General features: G+C 52.6%; 1 protein-coding gene and 1 pseudogene across 1 annotated transcript in view; one reads left to right on the top strand and one right to left on the bottom strand.

Annotated features, from left to right (window-relative positions):
* RhoGEF64C (Rho guanine nucleotide exchange factor at 64C) overlaps positions 1-27,044 on the bottom strand; it is a 161,575-nt gene that overhangs the window by 31,363 nt on the left and 103,168 nt on the right. The gene's annotated exons all lie outside the window — the stretch shown is intronic.
* On the top strand, positions 8,587-8,746 carry LOC142573509 (U2 spliceosomal RNA; annotated as a pseudogene).

Below are 27,044 nucleotides of genomic sequence, written 5' to 3'. Positions count from 1 at the left end.
GGAAGCCAGATCTGGCGAACGATGTAAAGTGAATCAACTGCAAGTATATACACGCTGCGGCAGATCTTGATGTGCGTTCGCAAGCACTTTGCGCCGGCTATCGCATGTAGAAGGGGGTTATGAACTTAGGCGTTGCGCGTTTGAAGCCTTGTGTCGTGCACCAGAGGAATCGGCTTACGCATCAAGTGCACTGCTTCTGGGATCGACCCACCCATTCCTCGTAATCGCTGCGTGGATAAGGCAAACACTATCCTCTCGAATTACAGCGTCAACTTCGCGCAAGAAAAGCAGAGGAACAACGCGCAGCAGTAAGGGTCAGGAACGCAACCGCAAATCGTCGCAGGAAGGACACGCTGCCCAGCAAGCGCGTGGATGTCTGAGATAGGAGGGCTACGTGACCCATATGTTCAGGCACGGAGCTTGGCGCGTTGTCTGTCTTCACAGTGGCAGTTGAATTATCGTTCAGAAAATGTGCGTCCCACGCAGCGCTGTGTTGCAAAGCCTCTCTGTCCTTTTAGGCTTAAGAGCCGTCAAAACGTTACTTTGTTGATGTCATTCTTCACAGCCGTACAATATTTGTTATGTATACATATATAACTTTCTTTTCTTCGTGAGCGGCTTCCTGCGGAGCTGCGCTGCGAGCATTTACGAAGTATTAGCGTATAGACATTACCAAGACAGAAAACAAAAGAAAAGAACAACTATACACGACATCGCTATCTCAAGGCCTTGTGGAGATCTTCAGGCGCCGCGGCCGTACATGCGATAGACTGACTGAAGGCAAGACTGCGATCAGTGGTGCTTGGCACAGATTCGTACGGTCAACCATGCGTCGGCCTCGTATACGCAGTGAAGCACTCATAGGCATCCGCTGCCGAAAATGCCTCGCCAGGCGATCGCGCCATGCCCCGGGGACAACGTCAACGAGAGTCGCGGGGCAATTACCACGCACACAATAGATGAACTTGGCAGGATAGGCAACATGTGTGCCGTCACTTCAAAACTGGCTCCTTTTAAGCACAGGCCGCACCATCGCTCTTGCATCGCGTGGTCGATTACGGATGCCCAAAAGGTGTGCGACGTCGCACGACGCTGGGCCGAGATGGTTCGGACGCGTACGCTACACCCTCCCGAATGGCGCCGGTCGACGACGGCGGTCGGAAGTCATTACGCGGAGCGCTTGGGGCGTGATAGGCTGCGCGATAGTAGGTCTCGCGCGGTGCCCGTAAAAACGTGGCCGGCGTCGGATCGCACATTTGCCCCGATCTGCCTGGGGCCATTGTCGGCGCCCCGCCGGAGCCCGCGCTGCGAGCAGCTCCGCCGAGGAGTTTCTTTCAGGAGGCGTGTCCCGTGGGAGGCACGCTGTTCCAAGGATTATGCATGGGCCCCACGAGGAAGCGGGGCACCAGGTGGGAAGGGTGAGGGGAAAAAAAAAAAAGAAGAGGAAGGTGCGCGTGCTAGGGTGTCAGATTTTGTTCGGGTGTCTACGAATTCGACTCAATCTCTTTTCCCAGTTTCTTTTTTTTTTTTCAGACGTCCCGAAGTGACTTTCAATTTCGTAAGAATGGAGGAAGGCCCGAAGAAGGCTGGAGGAAGGCCCACTTTCCCAAACCCTCTAGACTAGTCAGAGAAAATATTGGTAAATGAAGACGAAATAAAATAAAGAAAATGAAATGCATGTAAAGAAAAGCAGGTATACTGGGTAAATGCGCTAAATACTAGCGGTATCTTGCATGCAGCGCTCTCCCTTCACTGTTATACCCTAACGTTAGGCCCGTTTACGCTCACTGCTCGCCGCGTCCGCTCGCGTTTCTGCGTTTTAATGCCTGCTTAGAGAAATTTGGTCCGCTGGAAACTGTGAGGCGTTTTCTAATGGAATGTGATTGCGTGCGGTTGGTCGGAGATGTTTAGAGCGTCAAATGCAGGAGTTTCAGCCGCTCCGATGACGCCCTGGAATAAACACATTCACTTCCTTCGACACCTTGCCCGCCAACGTAGTTTAGCATGACGTGTTTAGCATAACAACACTTTAAGACACGAACAAAGCATGTGTAGGATACCGACACAGCGTAGGATGGATGAATAAAACTTTATTGGACATATTTAGCGCTTTGTCTTGTTTCCTTCATTCTTCGTATTTGTCAGCGTTTCCCCGGTGAGCCTGACTGCGCGTCTTTCCGCTGATGGAAGTATTGTTGTAGATGTTCCGGCTGTACATATCGGTATCCAGCCTTTCGCGACTTGGTACTTTTTTTCCCCCGCCATAGGAACACAGTGCGTTGACAGAGGCCGCGCTAGTGGTCACCTCGTAGTTTCTTGGAGATACTGCTGTGTACTCCGAGACCAGCTAGCCTCTATATGAGGCGCTTTTGACTGTGTTATGAGATTACTTGAGCTCGCGCGTGTGTGGGTATACCTTATTTTTTAATATCTTGATACCTTGTTTATAGTTGTTTAGCGAATAGGCAAGTAAGGCGAGCTGACCTTAGTATAGAACACGTCAGTTTTTGACGCAGCGTATTTGTCTCTGCGCTGCCAACCGGACGTTATTCTGCTTGGACTCCTCGACTTTCCCTCTTATCCTTGCCTTTCCTTCCAAAATACAGTGCGCAAGACACGGACAGCGAAAGAAACAAAAGAACACACCACGGTGCGCTTGTGTTTTCTGTGGCGCGCCGTGGTGTCTGTCCTCTGCGTTTCTTCTGTGTCCGTCTTTAACACGCTGCAATCTTTTCAAGTAATCAGCACCAAGCCCCCTGCTTTCTTTCTGCTCATCGCAGTGTCTTTCCATCTCCGCATCCCCTCCGTGTATACGCAGAATATATCACGTAGGCGGTGCTTCACACGCCAGCAAAGATATCTGTGTTTTATTGAAGAGCTCCCCCTCTCTCTTGCCATGGGAGGGCGAGAAAGCCTTCGACGACTGGTTCAAACGCTTTCTAGCGCCAGCGTCCTATGCTTTCCTTTGCTTCCTCTGAGTGCTGTGACTGAGTACACAATAAGGATATTTACGTTCTACTATAGCACTTCGTTACGTATACGTGTGCGCACACTATTTGTCCATCACGTGCACTGCCGATGGGAAGGGCGAAGACAGCAAAGGACTTCGTGGTTTGATAACAAGCGCCTGTTTTCCTTCCTGTCGCGTTCAATTACGCAGCCCATCCCACTTTAAGTGAATGTTGTACACAGCGAGCGCGTGGGTGCGTTGCTTCACCTTGCGCACGGAGAGGCGCGAAGTGTGTAGCCAGGAAACTTATTTAGTGACAGCATTAAAGCGGCCAATTAGCAGGACAGGCGCGTAGGCGCAACCCGCGACGGAAGTTTGCGCCATCCGACCCGCGAAAGGTTTGCATTCGAGCATAACTATAGATATACGGGAGGACGGGCGGCTTGTACGGCCCAGTTCATAAGCGGCAAGCCGCAAAACACTTTCGGCGATGCGCGAATCTAGTAGCGTCGGCTAATTATTGTCGTTGGTTCGTGGTCGTCGCTCTGCGAGCGGCGATAATCACCGACAGCGATCTCGTCGTCTCTCGCGGGAAGGAAAAAAAAAAAATAGAATAATAATAAGTTAGTGGCTCGCGATGGCTTGGAGAGGAGCTAGCTCTCAGCACCAGCGGCCTGACCGGTTATCGGATTCCTCCGACCGACGTGTGCGGCTGCAGCCACCGGCGCTTTTCTTTTCTCGCCGGCGCAAGGTCGCGGTGCCAGCTAGTGCGTCTTCGCGGCCCATCCGCCGAGCGTGGCTATATTTACGTCTGGCGGCGGCGCGCTGGCTTTTTCTCAAAAAAAAGGAGACGTGTCCCGGGAGGAGACGGGAGCGGATTAAAATTCAACATCCGGGATGCCGCGGTGCGCGGGAGGGGAATAAATTTGCGGACGGGCCGGCCAGCCGACGAGCGAAGAAATAGTGCGGGACGGCCGTTCCAGTTCCACCCACCTGCCGCGATATTTTGAGAGAACGCGACTTTGTTTACGTGCAGCGCGCGTATTGGCAACAGCTGTCGTGACCAACCGTATCTTGAGGGCGAAAGGCCTCAGTACCGTGACGTCACAATTAAGGCCGCCCCACATCCCGGCGTCTTCTGCAGCGTTTCGTCACCCTGCCTGTGGCGCGCGCTCAGCAGGTCTCGCCACCGCCGCCGGAGCGGCTCGATGGGTGCAGGTCAATCAGCGCTGGTACGCGTACCGCTCGTGTACAGTACATTACGCTCGTGTGGCTGAACGCTCCCTCTGGCGCCGTTCATGCGACGACGCCGAGAGAAGCAACGCCAGAAAACGCTGGTAAAAACGCCGAATGTGGGGCGGCCTTAAAACCGATTGTGGGGCGAGACCGGTCGCTCCGGCTTGTTGCTCTAGCGTGTTCATCCATGAGCCCTGCTCGCGTGCTGACGTCTTCTTCCTCGACGGCGGTGCGGTAGATCGTCGCGTCACCTCACGATGTTTCCATCGCAGAGCGTAAGTATACGCGAACTCGACAAACGTCACTGTTTTCCTGCAACAACCCTCATCGCCTCAGTGCCCCTCCTCAATAGCAGCCACCAGCGTGCATTCACAGTCGCTGCCAATGACTAGAACGAACCCTAACGAAGTCGTAGAACGACCATGGGCCTCATTTCACGAAGTCGCGCTGAGAACGACGTATGATTGTCCATCGCGTGGGCTGTATTTTCGTATTGCATGTCACGGGGTACTAAAGGACGATCGCGCCCCGTGACACGGAAGTGCATCGCTACACGCATAGCTGTCGCCTCTGTCGGCAGTTCGATTCGAGAACGTAACATTTTTAGCACTTGGCGCTTCGAGTCGCGTCGTCTTCTTTCACCTCCCGACACATCCTGGCTTAAAGCCCGGCAGGTCATCGCGGCGGAGACGGATCACGGACGCCGCGTGCACGTTTATCTCCACTTTCACGGCGTGGCTGCCTTGCACAGTACAGGCGTTCATTTTATCCGCATATACGTACGCAACGCGGCGTGATCGGGATAGGACGTGGCGAGGCCCGGCGGCCGCATTGCCAGCGGCTGTCTCTTGGCGGCTTTCGCTACGGACTCCGATTGTTTCCACAGGCCACGCGCGCCCCCGCCATGACCGGTCGCGGACAGGCGTGCGTGGGGAGCAGGTATACGTGCGTGGGAATGGAGAGCCGAACGTATACGCGTGCTATTCGGATTGCACGCATTGCGAATCGCGCGTAGGTTCCTGGGCGCTGTCGATGGTTGGATACGTGCTGGGACACCACATAGAGGCAACAGGATCGACCCCGGAAACGCGAAAGAAAAAAATGAATAAATAAAGAAGGAGGAATGGCTGGCTAAATATAAGCGCGACAGGCGATGGCTATGAGCAAGAATTGCAGGATCGGCGTGGATTTCCAAACGGAAGCTAACGGGCTATAGTGCCACAGTTTTGATACGAACTGTCGGTCACGCCGAAAGCGTGCACCACGCCGCCATCCACGCTGTTCGCACACACGGGAAGCAATACAAGTGTCAGTTGACCAGGCTGCTGACTGCACAATGCCCCAAGTGTGCGTCCTCCGAGGAAACTCGTGGCGTTTCAGTTGGTTCGAAGCAAGCAGGTCGCGCAAAGAAAGCTGGAAAATCTTGCATTGAAACTAATACTTGCCGCAGTATTGTGCAAAAGTGGTTGGCGAATACACCCAGACCCATGTCAAAGAGCAAGGCGCATCACATACGGGTGGAAACCAGAATAGAATGCATTGGGTGCCGTTGAATACACGGCGGCATTGAATAAAGTTGAGTATGCGCATTCGACTTAATCGCCTTGCATATGCTGTCGGTTGTTCTTATGACAGGCGCAAGTGCAAGAACATTTTCACTCAGGACAACGTGATATAGAGGGATAGAAATAAAGAAGGATAACCATAGTAACTGGCAGTTTTGTACCCTGTAAGGTAGGCGATGGCGACAGAAAGAGATGGAGAGAGCAATATGAGACTCAACGGAGACTTGCTCGAACAAAGAACATCGCGCAGTCAAGACGCTCACGTAAACCATTCGATCGCTGAAAACGGAGCAGGTCTTTCAAAGATCTTTGAGCTGTCAAAAAGCGAGGTCTGTTTTCAGATATCTTCATCCAATTCATTTGATAAATCAGATAATTGTACTATGCAACAACAAGCGATATGTCTCAACTGAGCAATTATTTTAACAAAGGTAATAACGAGTAATTGTCTTAATAAATTGATGCGCAACATGTGACGGTTTAGGGGTTTCCTCGGAACCATGTATGCCACAGGGCAGCGCTGTCGACCATTCCACGGGGCGGCAGAATGAGGTTCCCGCGTGATAGATATGGAGGTTAAACGTGAAATTGGCGTGCTATGAAAATACGCTGGAAGCAAGACAAACATTGCACAGCTGAGTCGCCGCCTTTTCCACGTGTCCTGTTGCGTGACTCGTTTGATCTTTCTCATCGCCTCTTGTTGCTATATATGGCCTTCAACGCAAAGGGAGTTCTTTGCCAAATAAATTATTTCTCAGCATTTGCCTTTCGCGTACTTCGTTCTCTCAATAGTACTTTGGCAATAGTACCTTGGCTTGCATATTGGCTTGCTCGCTACAACACTCCTTCGGAATCTGAGAATTAGAAAATCGCGGACGCTAACGAGTATTTTATCATGCCAAATAATGCTGCTGAGCTACAGCAAATTCTTGTAGCATATCTTAAAGGTATATACACTGCCTGCACTGGCAACAGATTACTCTATCAATATTTAAGCGCTTACGGCGCACTTCGCAGTTTTGCATACAGGAACTGAAGACAATCGATGTCATATTGTTCCACGTGTTAGAGTGTCGAAAACATAGAAACCGAAAAGACGCAGTAACGATGACCTTGCACTGATTTACACGCCGCCGTAACGCGCTTCGGTATCTGTGCTGCAATGACATAGCCGTGCAAATGATCGTCCAGCTACGGACACGAGACCTTGACGTGTGAGAGAGCAAATTTACGCATTTGCTCATGCCGTCAAAATACATTCATGGACATCGATATTGTGTACAGTTAGAACTCGATCTAACTAAACCCGACTTTACGAAGTTCCCGATCTAACGAAGAAATTTCCGTTCTCCGCCAAGTACCCATAAAGTGCAATGTTGTCATCAACCCGAAATAAAGAAACTATATAGCTTGCATTTAACCAGATTTAACCAAGCTTTACGAGAAATAATTGAGTAAAAAACAGTTGTGATTTCTTTCTAATTTTGACGCACACGGGCTTTTGTTCGAGCGTTCGCTCTAACGCTATCGCGTTAAAACATGTAGTACAGTCCCGCGGCCCTAGCTTTATTTTGACGAGGCTGCGCGCCGCGCCCATGCGTGGAACAACGGACTCGGCAGTCGCTAGCGTTCTTACGTACCGTAAGATGGCGCTAGGGGCGGCGGTAGTTCGGCCGCCCTTGCAGACCTTTTACACGCGCAGGCGTGGGTTAGCGGCAAATACAATGCCGCGGCACTTATGGGTGTCGCTACGTTACAATTTTAGGTTTACAATGAGCGAAAAAATCCCTACTCGATTTTCCGAACTTCCCGATTTAACGAAATGATTTGAGCGTAGTCATCACTTCGTTAAATCGAGTTTCAACTGTATGCCTCTCGGCGAGACTACCCGTGCACATTTCGCTTATTGCAATCAGGGGGAAAATCGGAGAGTGTATCAATGTAACAAGCGCATAAGGAGCCGGAGAGCGAAACGTTTGTGGAAAAGTGTTTTCTCCTCTTTGCGTCATGCTTTAAGCGCTCTAGTTCTTTCATTAACTCAGTATGCATCGTCAACGGACCCATATTAGCACTTGGTTGGCAATGATGAAAGATGAAGAGAGATCAGGGATAAGGAAAAGGTGAGAAGGTAAGCTATAGGCTGAGCCCAATTGTGCTCACGGGGAAAGCGTAGAAAGGGAACAAAGATGACATGATAAGTACCATTAGCACTACGCATTAGTGCGTGGTGTCATTAGTACTACGCACACACACTCTCAAGCGTTCAACCTTCAATGGTGACGTTTCCATGACTTACGGGCATGCTTGTGTGTCGGTCATGAAGGTTGTGAAGGTCAGGAGAGCGGTTGCCGTGATCGAAATGTCCTCACTTGATTTTCCCATGCATTATTTTCTTATTTTTTTCTTTTATTCAACTCGCAAATAAGAATAGGGTTAGATGTGCGTGGTATTGAAAACCAGCAAGTATACAGACAGCAACGAGAATTCCGCGTCGTGTCCAAGGTAAGGTCACTCGCTAGATGACTTACACATGCCAATTCTTTCCAAGTGTTGAGTAGCAGGTGAAAAAATCGTGAGCCATTCCACTCTGAAGGATGAGGACCAGCGAAGCTGTTTAGCACACGACACAGAGGTGACACAGAATTTTGAACAAAGGTACGAATTCATTCGCTGTGCTTTTTATATACATTCGCGTGGACGTCGAGACCGCCGCCCCGAGGAGCCGGAGGAAACTAGAAACGCGCGACGTTTCGACGGGACCGCCACCACGGGAGAGCGGAAGGAAAGGAGATACGCAAGCGCTTGGAACGCAGACAAAGAGAGGGTGATGTGAACATATAGACATGAGCGACGGGGGTTAAAGTGTAGTATCTGTTCTTATCAGCTTAATATCTGATACGGGTTCTAGTTGGACCCAATATATAAAACTTCTTTTTGCAAGTTGGCGGAGTGCTTGAAGCCTGCTTCACCTCTGCCGCGGGTCGGCCCGGCAATGCACACGCAAAACAAAAACGCAAGGAACCCTAGCCATAAACAGCTTCGCTGTAAAATATTGTTGCTTCAGGTCGACCTCTCAAGCGTTTCTGCCATAATAAATGTCTTTCTCTCAGAGTCTGTCAAGTTGGCTTCGCCGCTGACAGAGATTTGGTGTGCAGTGGCGAAGCACATGCAGAACAATTTAGCGGAAATCTTTTGCAGATTGTGGCGTACAGCCCGCTGAAGTTATGACAGTGGTCAGGCAGCCTTCGCCTTCTATAAAAATGCTCACTAATGAAACCAATATCTACTGTTGGGCAAATCTTTATAGAGTGAGCATATAACGAGGTAGCTGTGCCGCGAAGCATCAAATTATATTCACTATACCAGCGTTACGGAAGGTAGAAACAACGCTTACCTATAGCCATTCTTGTGGCTGACGCGCGGGTTTAGTGAGACAAAGTATGGAATGACGAAGTACGGAAAGCCGTTGTAAAACTGGGCAACAGCAGCAGCAGCTGGCTGCGTCCTCTGGGACGCACGGCCTCCCAGAAATGACCAATCCGCACAACACTTGCGCCATTCTTTAGCAAACGGAGCGTCCTCACGCATCCGTTCTATGGAACTCTGAGCTCAAGGGAAGAAGTGAGGAACCGGCAACGCGCATATAAACACAGAGCTCGCGTCTCACCGCGGGACGCAAATCGAACGAACGACCGTCCAGTCGTCGTGGCCGCGCGGTAAACAATAACCGGTGCGAATGAGAACGACGTAGAAAACGGGCCGCTCGTGACGAGTCAAAGGGCGGGGGCTGGCTGCCATCGCCGGCTGCAGCTTCTGCCGCAACAGCAGCGCCGGTGGCTGCGTGCGCGCCCGAGTCGCTTTTTTCCTGCAACTGTGTTCGCGCGGCGGCAAGAGCTAAGGCCTCGCGGATGCGCGGAGCTTCGCTTTGCCGAGAAGCGCGCGCGCTTGATTCGGTCGAGGAGACACGAAGTGGTGGTGCCGGGGTCCGCTCGCGCACCGACGGCGCCGGTGGTGGTGCGCCCCTACGTGCACCGTTCCGGGTTCCCGGAGCAACCGCGTGACGCACGCATCTTATCGCAAGCGCGGACAAAGACGTATCGCCCCCTGGCATCTCGCGGGCATAGCGGGACATTTGCAGTACACAGAATTGGCAGTCTCGATCCGGGCAGCGTCGCCGTCGCGACGCTGCAGCGCGCGCGGAACCGCCAACTCTGACGGCATGTAGAAAACTGAGCGAGCGAGACGAAACGACGCTGTCTCCGTTGTGCACCGCTTCTCTGAACGCGTGCTGTCCCGACCTGCACTCCTCGCACGTCGCTCGAAGAGCCCGCGAGCACATTTTACCGTTGTTTATAGTGGGGAGTCAAAACACGTGCTCGGTGAACTGTTGCGAACAAGCGAGTGGGCATAAAGTTCGCGCTTGAAAGCTCTAGCTCCCAAACGGTCAAAAAGCGTTCATTATGGCGGCTCTTGGTGATCTCTCGCGGAGTGAGGCCGGTGTGTAGCGTGGCGCCGCCATCGTTTGCAGTCAAAGGCGACGACCGCGGTAGGCACTGTGAACTTGGACCGACAAGAGTTACTATAGATACACTACACAGTATATATATAGTGTATGGCTATATACAGTAACATTACGATCGGCATAGACGGCACTCGAAGCCGCGCTTAGCCGTGATACTTCATCAAAATAAATTTGACCACGGTCACCTTTACGGTGTTATTTCGGAGGTCGAAACGGGGTAGCCGTTTCGCAATCAGTTTATCAGCGAAATATGTGGTGTATTAGGAGGAAACTTTTATCAGAAATGCTCCATGCGGAAATTTTAGGGCAATTAAGGGAACGAGCTTCTGGAATGGCCGGCTGCGTGGCTCGGCGCGCGCGTTGAACATACGTATATGCTCAAATAAAAAAAATAAAATTGCGCTCTTCGGGAGCTTATCTTTATCCCAGACAATAATCGTTATCTTGGGTGTCATTGAACGCTGCATGCCCGTTAATTTCAGCTCCCGAACGGCATCCGCGTATCAACCGTGTAAGCATGACACAGCGTTCTTGACAGAAAGGTGACAAGCGCAGAGTATTAGAACAAGGAAATGTAGTAGCGAACAAAAACGAAGCACGTTTTATAGTTGGCGATCACCCTTCGGGGACAAGATAAGCCCCGAAGAGCGTAAATATCTGAGAGTGCACGAGCAGCGCAACTCGTATGCCGACGACAGGGGTTATTGGTGTCAGCGCTCCTTGTCTTGAAGCAAGACTGCGACCGTCTCGTACCGAGCGTCTCCACGTATCTGTCTCGTTTATGCGAACGAGCGCTCATGCGTAGCAATTAAGGCGTCCTCGCGACGTATACAACTCGTGTTGTCTTTGTAGCCACTGAAAAAAAAAAAAAAAGAAGGCCAGCATATATCTGCGCTCGCTGTAAGCAGCCATGACGTTCGCCGCTCCGCAGCTTCGAGGAGGTCCCGGCGCACTTCCCACGTAGAACAATAGCAGGTCCGCGGTGGCTGCTGCGTCGAGTCCGTGGTATGCGCGCGCGCGCGGCGCTCGCAGCAGCTGCGTGCTACGTAATTGCCCCCGTTGAAGGACTGGCACTGCAAGCGGGACGCTCGGGCGTTGCTCTCTCTCTCCTCTAAAGCTGCTCCGGTCGAAGAGGGCGTACTGCACGCCGGGCCTCTTCGCGAAAGTCCGTCCCGACAGTGGCTACGGATTTCTCTTGGCATTTCTCGCCTGCCGACGCCATGCACCTTCGCTCAAGCTCCGACGCATAGCCGACCCGTTACACACTGCAGCGGCCGCAGGACGCGATTCGGAGGGCCGAACCCGTTTCGCCGCATTCGTTCTGGGGGAGCTCCTTCGCGACGCCGAGTGACAACGCGCGCATACCCGTGCGAATAGACAGACAGCTATAGACGGAGCCCCACCCCGTAAACACATGGTCCAGCCGCCTCTCTCGGAGTTGCTGACGGGTTTCTGTTGCGTGCCACCGCCGTGTGAGGCACCCCGTCATAACGCTGCCGTCCTGGACGCATTCCGAGGAATTCCCGCGCAGGCGAATGGGCTGCACGGCGCAGCCCCACACCGCCAAAGATACGCTCGCAACTTGCGCGTGCCATGTGCCGCCCTTGTGGGGCGTTGTTTTGAAGGCCGTCTCGATGCAGTGTACGCGTTCTGCATCAGCGCATTCACGTGCCTTCACGTTGCCCGTTGCTTGTGCTGGCTTCTCGCCCTCGAAGGAAAAGCCACTCCGAAGCAGGCCACATCACTTAGTCGTCCTTATGGAGCCCTCCACCACTGCGGAAACCCACCGCCCCATCAAAAACGCGCGAATAGGGGTAAGCGTCTTTATAGCGCGTTGCTGTTGCATTCTAGACGGCCGACAGCGTCGGGCAGCGGTTTAGTAACACGGCCGTGTTACGCTGGTCGTAGCTCTGGTCACGATCGATGCTCAGAGTTGCGTAAAAGTCGTGACCCAAGCTATGCACGTTTGAAGTTGCATTGGCGAAATTCCGCGTCCGTCTTCTCCGTGTCTTGGAAGGGCTCGGCGCCATACTACGCTGGCATCGACGATCCACCAACACAATTCTATCGAGCAGGAGCGACGCACAGGAAAAAATAAACTAAAAGGACTGAAACAGACAAACGTTGAAAGTCTGAAAGGGTTGTCGTCACCCATTGTCGTTTTGCACACGAACGGTCAACTTGAATAGAGTAGAAATATCTGTCCCAAGGAGGAATAGAGAGAGAGAGAAGGCGACGGAAGGAAAAAAGAAAACCAAAATGATAGCTGAAGATGTCGCGCTGGGAGAATTGGAGTTCGTGCACAGTCGATGATGATGTTTTCCTGCGTGGTTTGTGCAGAATCCGCTATAGGCAGCGTGCACGATCACGTGCCAAGTTACTGTGCGGCCTGCGCCACGCCTGGCTCACGAGTGACCTGCTTCGCGAAAGAGTCGGCCGCGTTCCCTTTGAAGAGAGCGCCAACCGCCCGTCAACTGTGTCTTCGTATATACCGGACTGGCGGCAGGGCAGCGAAATCGCGTGTGTGCCCTGCCACTCCTCGACGCATCTCCAAAGGTCTTCATTTTGCAGCCGAGGCTGCGGTGTGTGTACAGGATTGCATGCATGAGTAGTTGAATGGAGCGAGTCACCTTGCGCTCTGCTGGAGGCCGATCCGTGCCTGTATATACAAAGAGACGCGCATATTTGTTCTGTGTCTAGTCTGTGTAGGGGGAGGAGGCGCGATGTCGTTATACGCGAACTTGCGCGGTGTACGTTGTACAGGAGTGCGAAATACAAGCTTGCTCGTGGTCTCGGGCTGCAAAAAGAGGCGTGACAGATAACCTCAGGAGTTTATTTATTATTTTTATTATTATTATTATCGGGCTCTCAAGAAGACACAGCGGTCTCTACGTTGTCGCTACCAAAATACTAGGCTGGCACAATTTAGCGATTCCTATCATCCATTTATATTTCTCTCCCAGTAAAATGTCGCCGTAAAGGTGATCTCGAAGGTGTACCGACGGGTGATTACAGGGTAAATGGGAACACGCACACAAACACACACACTCGCGCATGCGCGCACGCGTACTTATTGTGCCTGCACGCAATTGCAAGTGAAATCACGTTCACGTACCCTGCAAGTGCATCACATTGTCCATGTCCTCGGTTACAAAGAACGCGTATAGCACGGTCGGTAGCTAGATAATTGAATTTTAAATCCAGGCGACAACAACTATTGAGGGGAACTGAGGCGTTCCCCCAAAGCGCACGTGAATGGAGCGATCGCGAAATCGAAAGAATGAGGCGCCGACATGGACTGTCTACGCACCAGACCATGGGAGAAAGTGCCAGGCGCGAGTCGCCCTTATATTGAGCGGCCGCGTATATAGAGGCACAACGTGTGTGTACGGCGCCAGCGAAAGGCCTCCACAGCCGCGCTACTTTCGCTTCGCGAGGGGCGAACGCCATCCATGGCGATAACGAGCGCGACCTCATTTCGCCTTCGTTTACCTTTTACAACTAATTAATCTCCCTGGTGGCGGCACACATTCTGAACGCGACGATTGGAACGGGACCGGCAAACCAGCGGTGTCTCACGCGGGTCTAAGCCCCGCGGCGCAGACGGCTGTAACAAGGATCAACGAGGTCGAGAAGACAGATGAAAGAAAGAAAGAGCTAGGATTGGGCGCACCGAAGAACGCCTGCAGCCGGGCAGGTACCGAACGCGATAAGAGCGGGAACGTACGTTGTGTAGCGAGCAAAAAAGAGCAGAAGTTGGAGAAACTGGAGCCAGCTATTCTGTTGCACAAACCGTGCGGCGGTCGCTCACTGTACCACAGAGGAAAGTTGTTGGGCTGCGGCGCGCGCGGAGTGACGCATTGCGTGCAGACGCGGGTGCAGCTCCCCCTGTGCACTTCTCGGGGACATCATTCGTCTTCGAGGGGCCACGTGTGTGTTACGGGAAAGCAGCTGTATTTTCTGCGCAATTGGGATTCGCGAGTGAGGAGCGGCATTTTAATGCGTCTTGGGCCAAACTAGTCGAAAGCAAAAGACAGACGATGGTTTCAACCTTTGCCTTCTTTGAAGCCAAGCGCAAGAAAAGCAAAACATACTTGCTCAGCACCACATGACAAGGCTGAGCCGTATCGCATAAGCTGCGTTGTCACTGTTGCGTTCGTGGCTTTTGCGTCGGCTGAGTCCGCTCGCCGTGCTTTGCTTCAGAATAGTGTGGCACTGGAGTTAAGGGTCATGATACGTCGCTTGAGACTGCACAATCGGCGCTCTTACGCATAGAGCAACAATCGCGCGGGAAGTTAAGCGTGCATTCACATGGTCGCGCTTCTAATTCGCAGGCGCCAGCTGTAGCTTCCGTTCCTGCGTCACACCGCTTTGAGACAGAAGTCGTCATTTTGTATCACAATTCAATTTTCGATGTTACATTTCGGGGCTTAGGATGGGGGCCACGTTGGTGGAAGGGGGCAGTGGGCTGATAGTTACAAGTGTACCTGTATTTGCTAATTTGATGCTAGAGATGACACAAATAAGAGAGAGAGAAAGAGAAATTTCAGGACTATGGTCCTGAACTCATCTACTGAGACAGGCAGTTGCTGTAATGCTTACTGTACCCACCCTCTCCCCCTAATTTCGTATAAAACTGCGTACGCTTCCGGTACTGTTCGCAACGATTACGACGCGACAACGGCACAACCATGAAAACGACGACGACATGATCGTGACTCTATGGCAGAGACAACAACGGCGGAATGACGATTTAAGTGCCGTTGCAGCAAAATGTTGTTCCTTTGTGATATCCGTAGCATGAGCGATAAAGGATGCGCGAATAACGCGCAAGAACACACGCCGCAGCACATAACGGAATGAGCGGACGGAGCAAATCCTGTTTCGAGCTCGTTCGTTGATTTTGCTTAAAACAGTACGATAGCTGCCAAGACAGGTTGAACCCTCCGGTATAAATAATAACTCGGTGATATCTACGCGCCTCTGGAGACACGTGCGAAGTCGGTGACCTCGCCCTCGCTTCTTTCGCGGGGTGTCAAGGTAAGAAGACGCACTCCCTCGCTGTCTGCCTTAAGCAACGTCTGAAGCCTTCTCAAGCAGAACTCTCTTCGCTGCGCGATTTCTGCTAGGGGTTGCTTTTGTGTGGAAACACAGAGCGTAACAAGTCATGGCCCTCTTTCGCCGCGTAACTGTAAGGTTTCGTAAGCGGCCTCGCCCCTCCTTGTGAAGTCGCTTCCATTGCGCGAATTGTCCAGCGGACGCGTCGCACGGCAGCGAAAGCGGCGATTAGCTCCTCGCATGGCTTCTGCCTATACACACGCGTACCCTTGCAAAACGGCATAAGTTCTCCCTGCGCACTCAAAGGGCCGGTCGCGCCGGATGGAGGCTCCGCTTGCACTTAGGCAGCGCTTCCAGCAGGTACATACAAGAAACGCGACAGACAGGTCGGCTGCGCGCACCGCCCTCAAAGTGTGCCGCTCTCGCGTGCGCGCTGCTGAAAAGCCCCCCACGAGACGCGCTGCCATCGTCGGTTCCGTCATCGCGCTTGACGCGACGCGGCTCTGACCGAATTGTCGTCGCGCAGCGCGACGGAAACGCGCGCGCATCTCTTCGCCGGATTACGCCACGAGACTGCGGCGCGCAACCGCAAGAGCAGCAGCAGCAGCAGGAACGGTGACAGCGGGACGGAAGGGCCCCGAGCAGGGTGCCGCGCACACACAAGGCGGATTGCGCGCACGCGTCCGCGGCGGCAGCCTTAACGACGAGCTTTCAGACCTTCTAGCCTACTTCGAGCGCGCGTGTCGCCAGGCTCTTTGCTGCAGCTCCCCGAGACGGCGTTGCTGTCGCCGCAGGGCACCTACGGCGACAGCCCGGCGCCTGTGTTGTCCGTGTGTAGCGTACAGCAGCTGGCGGGAATGGGATCGAGCGCATTCCTCCGCACGAGTAGAAGCGAGCTCTTCGGTTCAGAAGTCGGTCCAAGAGGGTGGCGGCAGCTCTGATTTGCGGCGATGGTTTGAGTCGAGTCCAGGGTTCGAATGCCTTTCGCACCTCTTAACACTGATTCTCACGCGTATCTCCTTGTGTGTGCGTAACTTGTGTGAGAATAATTTGCGCTATGCTTCTAAGTCATGAATGCCGTGACTTGCAGGTTTAGCAACACACCTTAGAGGAGGAGATAGAAATAGAGCTTGTGTCGTATGTGCCTACTGCAAGTATGAACCAACTAGCCCAGCAATGCGTTCCGAGGTCGATTAACTGTACAAACCGCCGCCTTAGTTCAATAAACCTATCGAAATCGTTCGTTCATTCATGTTGTTTTCTCTGCATGACACCACTGTTGTCAGGCAAAACTGCACCAGACGACAGTCACAACTGTAATCTGAGACGACGAAGCTGCTGTCTTAGTACAACAATCGTATCTTCAATTGAGAGCACCAGAAGTCATACTAAGGGTCGTTTGGTTTGTCTAATCGAAGTTTTCCGCTCCAACGACTGTCTCAGCCGCTCGTACTATCGCGCTCAGTGTGAGCTACAACGCACGACCGCTTTTCCATGCGTTTTCGTGCTGCAGCTCACATCTGAGCATGATAGCACACTAGCTGCTAGCATTTCCGCTCCTGTGTCGACAGGGACGGCGTATATACCTTTGTTTCGTCACCAAATGACATGTGAAAAAACGCCCCACACCTCTACTCTTTCGTCCGTATCTCTGAACAGCGGGGTGGCGGCTGTTGCGTGCGGGAACGGTCCCTTTTCCAGCACGCGCATCGGAGCGGGCGCCCACGGCTTTGTCCTCGCGGTTTTGCACGGCCGGCGCAGCGTTCGCAAGGCGGCCACGTACAACGCCAGAACCATGCAAGCGCCCACGGTGTCCTGCGCGCCGCGGCCGACGCATACGCATATAATGGCCATGCGAACCGCCCCCTGAATTCGCCTTCGGGAGCATGGAGGCGCTTTCCTTGTTTTTATTATTATTTCTTCTCCTTTCTTTTTTCCTCTTACAAAATGGCCAGAGCGTTGACGCCACGGGCATCCCGCAACCTTGGTCGGCCGCCCCGGCGAAACAACGGTTGCCCTAGCTGGACAGGATAATTGGGCCGCTGGCTGGTTACGTCACAAGCACTTGGTTGTAAGATACGTGCACTCCCCCCCCCCCCCCCCACCCCCCACGTTCCTCCGCTATTGCCTCGCCTCCTTAAGCGCGTTCTCGGCTGAAAAGGAAAGGCTCGCGACGGCAATTACGACGGAAATGCGGACCTTATCTCGAGTTGACGTAGAAAAGCGTGCATATGCGTGCGCCAGTCTATTTGCTACAAAGCCCGGCCTCTATATACTTGTTGCTTTCGGAGCAAAGCCTCGCTCACGAAGCAACGAGTACTCACGCCGTTCCTCCCTAAATGCCATTTGGCGCATCGTTTAAAGGGCGCTAACAAGCACTTCTCGTGCCAAAACTGATGTCGAGATCTCGGGGTAGCGCAGTCGTGAGTCGCGTGCATCAGAGGCAGCACGCGAACCGCTGTCGACGCACAAGAGGCGGCTGCTTTTTAGCGCTTGTAGCGCGCCCGTATGCGAGGGGATTACTCTGAATTGCCTGAAGTGTGAAACAAATCAACGAGGTCGTCGGTGCTGCGTGGACGTTTGTGCCATCACGCCGACCATATAACGGGGACGGTTGGGCCCCTCTGTGCCCCGACCACACGATGAGTACATAACCCGGCGAAGCGATGACGGACGAGGAAGCGCACTGCGCATACCACTTCCCAGCAGCGCTCGTGTCGCTGCGCTATATAAGCAAATCACGTGAGGCCGAGTTCGCCAGATGCCAGACTTTCCGTATACACGTATGTACACATTCTTTTGTCCCTGCCTCTCGTTTTCACTTCATGCCTCGCGTCGTCTCTAAGCATGGCCCTCCCTCCCTGACAGGGTGGCGCATGCGGACGGCGCTTGCACTGAAGACCCCGGAGGCTGTGCTCGAAGCAACGATGAGGGACGGATAATTTGCAAGACAAACGTGTACTGTTCGTGTTTCCAAACGTCCTGGGAAGCTGCTCAAAGCCGTAATCAGAAGTGAAAAATATTTAGACGCAGATTTCTCGTAGATCGTCAAGGTGATGGCAGATAAATGTGGAAAGTTGCAATTTTCTGCCATCAGAGACCTTGCAGGCGGCGCCGTGTCAAGGAGTCGCCGTATCGGAACGACGCGCGTTCAGCTGCGTTTATTCGTGCGCGCGCGCCCATAACGCGGTGCGCACACGTACACGCTGCCTGTCCGAGGAACGGCGCCGCTGTGTACGGCTGCCACGTGAAACGAGTTATTCAGGTTGCGTCGACAGCGCGGCACAAGGCTCGATGTAAGCGATGCAGGCATTCAGGCCGACGTCTCCCCGGTATGTCCCGGCCTCTGCAGTGTTTGCGCCCGCGCGTCTGTGTGTTCACGCAAGCGCCGGACTTAATGCGCGTCTAGATGGCAGCGCTGACCTGTGCGCGACTGCGGCGAGACAATGCGACAGAACGAAAAAGCAAAAAAATTAATAATAAAGATAAACTTCGCGCCCGCCACGCGCATGCGATTGCCGGTCGCACCTCACTTGCCGATGGAGCGTCATTACAGGCGTTAGGCTGCATTAGCCGCATAGCGACCCACCCAGCGCTCTGCATGCACTATGCCAAAGAGTCCAGCCTCGAACCGAAATTTGCGCTCCCCGTAGCGCACACGCTCTCACTCTCTCTTTTAAGTCCTCTTCCCATGTCTTATAACTTCTTTCTTTCTTTCTTTCTTTCTTTCTTTCTTTCTTTCTTTCAGCGTATAAGAGCACATTCAAGTCTGGAAGGCCCGTACGCACGCGTGAAAGTTGTTGCGGGCGGCGTCTCTGAGTGAGCGCACGTGTGGCAACGTAATGCGTTTCCAAGTGGCCGCGAGGTCTTTTTAAGCGCAGAGTGCCGAATGCACACGTTCCAGAGCGCGCGAATGTTGCGGCTTCGCCGGCGGGCGATGTCAGCGGGGTCGCGCGCCAAACTCGACCCCGTCGGGGCGCGCGCGCGAAGCCACGCACCGGCGTCAAGGGAACGCCGCTCGAGGCCGCGGCGCCGGCGTGCCTAGAGCGCCCATTTGCCGATTACTTTTAACTACGCCGAGGCGTACACGCGAGTCGGCGTGCTAGCGCGCGTTGCTCAAGCGCCGAAATGGCGTGCGGCCGCGGCCGTGCCCACCCCCCTCGACAGCTCGACTTAGCCTCTGACCGTAAGCGGAGCGAGCGAGGGTTCTGTATTGGCGTTGGAAGACCCGAGTGAAACTCGGCGCTGTAGGTCGTTTTCGTTCTACACGCTGGGTGCTGCCACAATAGACGCTTGGCCGCTAACACGAACGTTTGTCGCATTGCCAAGGTAAAACACACGCACACACACACAAAATAAGAAAATAAACCTACCTAACGACGTCTTCAAGCGATTGGCGATGGGTCTAGTTAGACTTATGCCAAATCACCGTGCTGGCTTTCGGAAGGGCTGTTTCACTGTTGCTGACATTGGACTGCTTAAAGACGTATAAGATATATATTTCTGGAGTGCGCTAGCGTAACCAAATGAAACCTCTTTCCACATCTGCGAGTGAGACAGATTCCTATATATGTATATATAGTGATTGCATGTTTCAATGGGCGCAGCCTACTTAGAAGGGAAGATGAGAAGCACAACTTCGCGGTTATCATCGGCTTATTCGTCCAACAATCTCGGGGCAGTACTTGGAGGTTGACAGTGAAGCTCGAGAACCAGTGAAGGACAAGCACGAGGAGCGATGGAACGAAAATTTTAAGGCGTAACGTTAAGAGACAGTAAGATAGCTGTGGGGATCAGAGAGCAAACGAGGATAGCCGATATTCTTGTTGACATTAAGAGAAAAAAAAATAGAGCTAGGCAGGACATATCATGCGTAGGGTAGATAACTGGTGGACAATTAGAGTTACGGAATGGATGCCAAGCGAAGGGAAGCGCAGTAGAGGACGGCAGAAAACTAGGTGGGGTGATGAAATTAGGAAATACGCAGCAGAAAGGTGTAATGAGCTCGCGCAAGACAGGGGTAATTGGATCTCGCAGGAAGAGGCCTTCGTCCTGCAGTGGACGTAAAAATAGGTTGAACACACACACACACACACACACACACACACACACACACACACACACACACACACACACACACACACACACACACACACACACACACACACACACACACACACGAGAGGGAGAAAGAAGACGCGTGAAGCCGAGAAGCTTGATTTTTGTTAATCATCACCATATAAAGCCAGTAGATAATGAGGCCAAGGAAAGCATCGATGAAATTTTCTGCGGTTGAAATTGAAAAGTAGAAAATAATAAAGCAAGCGGAAATGAGTTATCTTTCTGTCCACTTTGTGTTATCGTTATACCAACCGTCCTATATATATATATATATATATATATATATATATATATATATATATACGCCACCTGACTGGTTTTTCTCACTTCACACACACAACCACACTTCTTTCCACTTTGACGCTCCTAATATAAGATGGAATCGGCTGCAAGACGAGTCTGTCCGTCGGAACAACTTTCCAATGCTAAGAACCAGCGTTGTGCAGCGCTTTCCTCGCACAAGTGACGCGTCTACGTAATCCGGGGTCAAGTGACCGTGCACTGCAGAAATAACTGGACTTTAGCGGAGCGACGTTCCTGTCAAACCGCTCTGACGCAGCTGTTGCGGCGGCGCGCGATTGGATCGAGTCCTCAGCGTGTCGTCCGGTTTCTTATTCGCAGCTTCAGCACGATGTCTTGCTCGCCTCGTTCGTCCACTCACGTTGGCGCACTGACGCCGCCACAGAGCTGTGCCAGCTATACGGTCGCTCGGACTTTCGAAAGCGCTCGACGCACGGCGCGTGAGCGCGGTGTCTCTCACGGTGTGCGTTCATGCGTGGACCTGCTCTTGCTGGCGGCCGCCTAATTTCCCTTCCGTTAAAGAGGGAGATGGGTACGTGTACACCGCGCACTGCTTCTGGGGCCCGTAGAACGTGGCATAGATCCGTTATCCCGGGGCTGTATACTATAGACGCCGACATCCGGCAGCCCTACATACACGTCGCCTCGCTCGGAAAGAACAGCCCAGGAGTGCGCGCGCCAGAGTGGATACCTTTTCCGGTGCCCAATGATGAGCACGTCGCTGTACGCGAAGACGACGACAACGTGCCTGCCGCACTCGGCAGGCACGCTGGAATTCGTGACCGCGAACCGTTCTCAACGACCGCCCCGGGGGAAACGCAGAGCGCATTATTTCTGATGACAGCGAGGCGACTCTCTTAACGCCGCCGCCGTATGTCAGTCGTCGCATAGAAAGAGCAACGCGCTGAAAGACGCCTTATTGAGTTGTCGGTGCCTCAGGGCAACGGCGTAGCTAGACCTAATCGGGTCGCTCAACAGAGGAATCAAGCGGCCGGCCGTACGACCGAGACGTTTCGTGTGAGCGCGGTTAGTATAACCGAGATGCAGTTTGCATATGATGAAGCTCTCCATCCTCGTCTCGTCGCACCTACTCTCGAAAGCGAGAAGAGGTAGAGAGAAAAAAGGAAAAAAGAAGAGCTCGAAGAATTGCGAAACAGGGGACTCCTTGCGCAGTTCCGAGCTACCGTTCATTCCTACACGAGGAAATGGGTCGTTATAGGGTGCCCTGAAGACATTGGGTCTTATCCTGTAGAACTTCTCCTGGGGATGGTGACTGAATCTCTTATCAGGAGCTCACGGGCTGCTTTTTCTTGGAGCCTGGAATTTTGGGCTGCGTTGCGTAATCTTAGAGGAAGAAAAGTGAACGTTTCCAGACATTGTCGAGAATGTGCTACTTGTATACCTATGCCAAACCACTGGTCGTATCGAGAAAGTCTACACCGTCGTTTCAAGCTCCAAGTTTGCAGTCGAAAGCTTTTATCAATCAACAAGGAACCTGAGGTATCTTGCTGACGCATCTGGGCCTGTATTCACAGAAGCCTCTTACGCTAGAATTGTTCTTAAGAGAAAATGGTAGCGAATACTCATGCCGTTCATGCCACTAGCGGAGGGGGACGACCGCGCAACTCTACCGAATGTTTCGTAAAGTTTACGAAGTTGGGCTCGCTGTATGATTTTACGAATTCCGCGATAAGTTTTACGGAACATAAGGTACGTTTCGAAAACTAGGACGGCAAAATAATAATAAAAACATGCATTGATATCGTAATGTTACTTTCGCCTTGTTTGGATCCGACTGCTGGTACGATCTGTTGGGAACTCGGCGCTGACGCCCGTGGTTGTACCTGGGTCGCAAGCCCCAAGGGTAGCGTTGGCCTGGCGGCCTGGGGTACAACTGGAAGCATCCGAAGGTCCCGGCAAAGCATGAGTCGACTGGTAACAACGAAACAACTTGTTTATTTTAACATCGCAAAGAGTTGGCGGTCAGGTTGACCGAAGTAGAGAGACGGGAGAGCACTTCACTCCACAGAAGAAATCGGAGCCCTCCTTTTGGCGTCCGGGGGCAGCTGTTTTTATACTCTCGCAGTTGAGGGCAAGAAGGAACCCCTCAAAAGACGAGCACGTGAATGTACAATGGGCTAATGGTGACGCACACTGTCGTAGCGATGCCGTAGCACCATGTCGAGCACGATCTCGTAGCACCCTGTCGTGGCGCTGCCGGTCGGACACAATGACTGTAATGAGAGGATGGTCCCTGCTTTGGCATCGCCTGTTTCGGGCACAATGACTGGAACGAGATCCCTGCTTTGGCATCGCCTGTTTCGGGCACAATGACTGGAATGAGATCCCTGCTTTGGCATCGCCTGTTTCGGGCACAATGACTGGAATGCGAGGATGATCCCTAGGCGGTCGCATCGCCGCAGTCGCGCCTGGAAACACCTGGCGATGAGTGTTGCGGCGACGACGATCGGGCCAAAATGTCTGCCGCCCCGCCGCAGTCGCGCCGGCAAAACCACGTGTCGCAGGCGAAACGCAACAGACCGCCCCGCCGGGGGAAGGAGATCCCGATGGACAGGGGACTGCATCCGCTGTCCGGAGGGATGTCGCTCGATGATGCTCATAACCGAAGTCGGGCGTCCCTCGACGTTTCTTGAGCGCAGCGCACAGAGAAGGCCTCGTTCTCTTGTTCAGGTTCGCACGGGACACTGCAAAGTGACTTCGGGAGAGTTCACATTTTTGTTCTCGTTCCCGGCAAGCGTTAGAACTACGCTGAAACTCAACCGCTCAGTCAGCAAGCACGGCACAACCCTCACTAAGCCCTGCCAGGCTCTTTCCCCTTTTTATACCACTGCCTAGTTCCTTACAGTAGTCTAGCATCACTCAGAACGCGTCCACAAATTGAAAAATTGCACTAGAAAGCATATCATCACTTTGAAACACTAAACAAAAGCAATATGTTAAAAAAAAAATCCTGCCTCAGGAAGAAAACATCAGTAACAAACAATTTTGAGGCTGATTCCTACGTTAGGGGCTTCGACTTAAGCCATCGGCGTTACCGTTGAGACTCCCCTTTTTGTAACGCACCTCAAAGGAATATTGTTGTAAAGCGAGGCTCCAGCGCAGGAGGCGGCCATTTTTGGGAGAGATGGTCTGCAGCCATTGGAGAGGGCAGTGATCCGTCTCAATGATAAACCTCGAGCCGGCTAGATAGCATGACAATTTCTGAACGGCCCACACGAGACATGCACACTCTTTCTCGGTGGCGCTATACGCCTGCTCACGACTGGTCAGCTTACGACTAGCATACAGGACGGGGTGTTCTACTTCTCCATTTTCCCGTTGGCACAGTACAACGCCCATGCCTCGCTCACTAGCATCGCACTGAACAATGAACCCTTTTGTATAGTCTGGCGATCGTAGCACAGGCTGGCTTGTTAGGGCACTCTTTAGGGCGCTAAAAGCTCTTTCCTTGGTCTCGTCCCAGACGACTGTTTGAGGCTCTGTCTTTCTTAGAGCATCCGTCAGGGGAGCCGCGATATCAGAGTACCTAGGGATGTACCTCTGATAGTAGCCGGCGACACCCAAGAACGACCGAATATCGGTCTTGGTGCGCGGTTGCGGAAAGTCTCGCACAGCGGCCACTTTTATTTCAGAGGGGCGGCGACGACCCTGACCAATCACGTGACCGAGGTAGACAACCTCGGCCTGTGCTATCTGGCACTTAGGAGCCTTGACTGTCAAGCCCGCTTCGCGCAGGCGGGTTAGCACTGCCCGCAAGTGTGTCATATGCTCAGACCAGGATGCGGAGAATATCGCTACGTCGTCTAGATACGGTAAAGCGAATTCTTGCTGTCCCCGCAACACTTTATCCATGAGACTTGAAAAACAGTATGGCGCGTTCTTCAAACCAAAACTCAACACTTTAGGACGGAATGTTCCCATTGGTGAAATGAACGCCGCATACCTACTAGCCTCTTCTGTAAGTGGAACCTGCCAATAACCCCTGACAAGATCTAGGGTGGAAATAAACTGAGCGCTACTAACTTTCTCAAGGCGCTCCTCGATGTTAGGGATCGGATAAATTTGATCCTTAGTGATGGAATTAAGCCTGCGGTAGTCGACGCAAGGACGAGGTTCCTTGCCCGGTACCTCAACTAAAATCAAAGGGGAGGTATAATCACTCTCACCTGCCTCAATAACACCGAGCTGTAGCATTTTCTTTACCTCAGCCTCCATAATATCGCTCTGGCGGGGTGACACCCGATACGCCTTGGATCGTACTGGCTCTGTGGAGGTAAGTTCTATATCATGAGTAAGTACAGAAGTCCTACCAGGCCTCTCAGAGAACAGACCTTGAAACTCTTGTAATAGCTGGTGTAGTTCGGTTTTCTGCTCGGGCGACAGCGGTGCTTTACTGATAAGGTCACTAATGACTTGACCGGTGTCTTCCCTGTTCGTCACTGAGCCTAGTCCTGGAAGCTCGACCGGAAGCTCTTCAGGAACGTTTACCATCATGCACACCACTGCTTCCCTTTGTCTATAAGGTTTGAGCAGATTACAGTGGTAAACTTGCTGTGCTTTCCGCTTTCCTGGCAGACTTACCACGTAGTTAACGTCCGACAGTTTCTGAACAATTCGTGCTGGGCCCTCCCACTGCACGTCTAGTTTGTTGTTTAGCGATGTGCGCAATATCATGACCTCATCGCCAACCTCAAAACGACGGGCCCTGGCTGTCCGATCATAATAAACCTTGGCCCTCTGCTGGGCCTTTGTCATTGCTTCACCTGACAACTCCTGTGCCCTTCTTAAGCGTTCGAGGAGCTTAAGTACGTACTCCACCACGACTGGGTCGTCGCCCCTACCTTCCCATGATTCTCGAAGCATGCGAAGCGGAGATCGAAGCGAGCGACCGTACACCAGTTCAGCTGGTGAAAACCCCGTAGCCGCATGCGGCGCGGTCCTTAAAGCAAACATCACCCCAGGCAGACACAGCTCCCAGTCAGTTCGATGTTCAAAACACAACGCTCTCAACACGCGCTTCATGACGGAGTGGAGCTTCTCAACGGAATTCGACTGTGGGTGGTACACTGAGCTGTGTAACAGCTTTACCCCACACCTTTCGAGAAAAGTTGTCGTCAAAGCGCTAGTAAACACTGTGCCCTGATCTGATTGAATTTCTGCAGGAAAACCAACTCGCGCAAATATGGACAGTAGTGCATTAACTATCTCAACTGAGCTGAGTTCTTTAAGCGGCACTGCTTCAGGGAACTTTGTCGCTGGGCAGATCACAGTCAAAATGTGTCTGTACCCCGTGGCTGTTACCGGCAGAGGTCCCACTGTATCAATAACGAGCCGTCTAAAAGGCTCCGTTATGATAGGTACCAATTTCAACGGCGCCCTTGATTTGTCCCCTGGTTTGCCCACCCGCTGACAAGTGTCACATGTCCTCACGAAATGGTCTGCGTCCCGAAAACACCCTGGCCAATAGTACTCTTGCAAGAGACTGTCCTTAGTTTTCTTAACTCCTAGGTGTCCGGACCACGAACCCCCATGTGACAAGCGCAACAGATCCTGACGATAGCATTGAGGCACGACCAGCTGATCGAACTCCACTCCTCTGCGGTCTAGATACTTCCGGTACAGGACTCCACCCCTTTCCACAAAACGCGCAGTTTTCCTGGCGATACCTTCTTTGACATTGCAGCGCACGTTTTCCAGGCTGCCATCCTTTTTTTGCTCGGCTATCAAAGCCGACCGGCTGACTTTTAGCAACCTATCAAGTCCGTCTGACGTAGGCGCGATGAGCAAATCAGTAGATAGCTCTTCTAACTTTCCCGTGTCGGGCATTTCCTCTCCAGTATCTGGCGCCTTTAACGTTACAGACTCAAGTTTATTCAGTTCGGGCGTGCTAGGAATATCAGCTTGCTGCGCCTCTGACCCTTTTTCGTTGTTTGATAACGTCGGCCCCGCAACTACCGCCTTTGCAGCGAGCTCCCGAACCTTCGATCTGGTTAAGGCCTGAACACTAGCTTCACCAAACAAAAGCCCCTTCTCGCGCAGGAGGTGATCGGACCTGTTTGAAAATAGGTACGGGTACTGGGGTGGCAGCATAGATGACACTGCCGCCTCTGTCTCAAGCGCTCCGAAAGGTCCTTCAATAAGCACTTTTGCTACCGGCAGACACACGCTATGAGCTTCCACGGCTTGCTTGATCCATGCGTACTCGCCCGTGAACATATGGGGTTCTACGTAAGACGGGTGAACTACATCCATCGTAGCTGCGGAATCGCGA

This window comes from Dermacentor variabilis, chromosome 2 (assembly GCF_050947875.1).
Source record: "Dermacentor variabilis isolate Ectoservices chromosome 2, ASM5094787v1, whole genome shotgun sequence".
Classification (NCBI taxonomy): Eukaryota; Metazoa; Arthropoda; class Arachnida; order Ixodida; family Ixodidae; genus Dermacentor; species Dermacentor variabilis.
This window is presented reverse-complemented; position numbering and strand designations above follow the sequence as displayed.